The 1,946-nt window shown below is 37.8% G+C and overlaps 1 long non-coding RNA gene across 1 annotated transcript in view; it reads left to right on the top strand.

Moving 5' to 3' along the window:
- LOC111084324 overlaps positions 1–1,620 on the top strand; it is a 3,065-nt gene extending 1,445 nt beyond the window's left edge. The window contains exon 2 of the long non-coding RNA XR_002609497.1: positions 1,233–1,620. This is a non-coding gene — a long non-coding RNA (uncharacterized LOC111084324). The remainder of the gene's footprint in view (positions 1–1,232) is intronic.
- Positions 1,621–1,946: the final 326 nt, after the last annotated feature.

Below are 1,946 nucleotides of genomic sequence, written 5' to 3'. Positions count from 1 at the left end.
TTGGTTACATGTAATCTTCCAATTACCGACTTGTTTGTAACCTTCCAATTACCGGCTCGTTTGTAACCCTCTCAAATTACCGGCTTGTTTGTAACCCTGCAGATTAACTGATTGTTTTTATACCGTTAAGTACCGGTGGGGTCCTCATATTTATTCATGTTGAATAATTTTAGGGTTTTGACTGTTTAGTGTCCGACACCTCGAGTCAGATCACTCATTTTATATGTAAAACACCAGGGGGACTCCAGCAGTGATTCACCCATTAACACATAACGGACCCACAAGTCATTTGGATCATAAACAGCTTAGAAAAAAATGCTTTTAAGATACCGAGGAATATGAACCCCCGCCAGTTACTCCGGGGTTCACCATCACGTGATTACCGAGGAGGTTATGAACCCCGCCTGTTACTCCGGGGTTCAGCATCACGTGATTACCGAGGGGTTATGAACCCTGCCAGTTACTCCGGGGTTCATCATCACGTGATTACCGAGGGGGTTAGAACCCCGCCAGTTACTCCGGGGTTCAATATCACGTGATTACCGAGGGGGGTTATGAACCCCGCCAGTTACTCCGGGGTTCAACATCACGTGAAATTAGAATACTTCAAGTTTTTAAAGTCGTCTAAATATTAAAATAGCCAACATTTTACCATAGTAGCTTTCTAGGCTTAGGTGTCTATAATAATATATATATTTAGAGAGTTTTTAAAGTCGTCTAAATATTAAACTAGCCAACATTTTACCATAGTAGCTTTCTAGGCTTAGGTGTCTATAATAATATATATATTTAGAGAGTTTTTAAAAGAGCTGAGAAGTGTTATTTTTTCATAGTTACGGTGGGTTTTATTGTACAGTTTCGCGGCATTTATTACAACAAAACAGGTTGTTTTGAACAATGTAATCAGCATGCATGTTACTACTACAATTATTTACATCAATATAAACTTTATCCAATAATTATAATTCGTCATTAGTTAACAAAACCATGTAAATATTAACAAGCTCTGCGTTATAGAGTACACTATATCGGGAAAAAGATCACATTTTTATATGCATGTGATTTCAAGTGTGATAAATACGGACATAGCATGGATAGCAAATAAAACAAACCGGTCACGTTTCACACACACACACAAATAACACGGAATTTTGACTCGGATACTTAAGAACTGAGTCATCTTGAACTAACCGTATAACACACTCCAAAATTTTCTAACTGACATTTTCCAGCCTCGACTGGAGTGATAGGCTTACTCAGCTCGTACATCTCCAGTAAGGGGAGAAGTGAGGAGGAGGACTCGGGTCTTACGAGGAAACACGTGAGGTACTACTCTCGCATGAGGTCCGAACTTTCTGAAAGCAGTCCAGGAGAACAATATGGCGACCAACTGAAAGAAAAAGTGGAACAAAGTCGTTAAAAAACTTGATATTTTTTCTTCTATTTAATCCTTTATAGTTGATTGATTTTGAAGATATCTCTGCATAATTGTAGCCTTCGCTATTTGATAGCTTGTCCGAGCCACTACAGGTCTAACTGATAACCATTTCCGTTATTTAAACTTGTCGATGTATTGTCAGCTTCTAAGTTTCTACCACCATAAATGTAACGTTCCTTACAGCTTGAAAAACTCATTTCTGCTCTTTCAAACGTACAGTTTGCTCAAGCTAAAAACCAACACATCTCGGTGAATAATAGTTATCAGCTACGTGTTTTCACATTCCAAGGTTAAAGTCTCGAATTTAACAAGCTCTTTCAAATTTTCAAATTTCCGAGTATAAGATTGTAGATAGATTCAGTTCCATGTTGTATTATTGAAGTTTATTCTAATGTTCAGTACAGCCGTACCACTTATAGACAGATTCAGTTCCATGTTGTTTTCTTGAAGTTTATTCTAATGTTCAGTACAGCCGTACCACTTATAGACAGATTCAGTTCCATGTTGT

The sequence above is a fragment of the Limulus polyphemus genome, unplaced genomic scaffold, assembly GCF_000517525.1.
Source record: "Limulus polyphemus unplaced genomic scaffold, Limulus_polyphemus-2.1.2 Scaffold16728, whole genome shotgun sequence".
Taxonomy (NCBI): Eukaryota; Metazoa; Arthropoda; class Merostomata; order Xiphosura; family Limulidae; genus Limulus; species Limulus polyphemus.
This window is presented reverse-complemented; position numbering and strand designations above follow the sequence as displayed.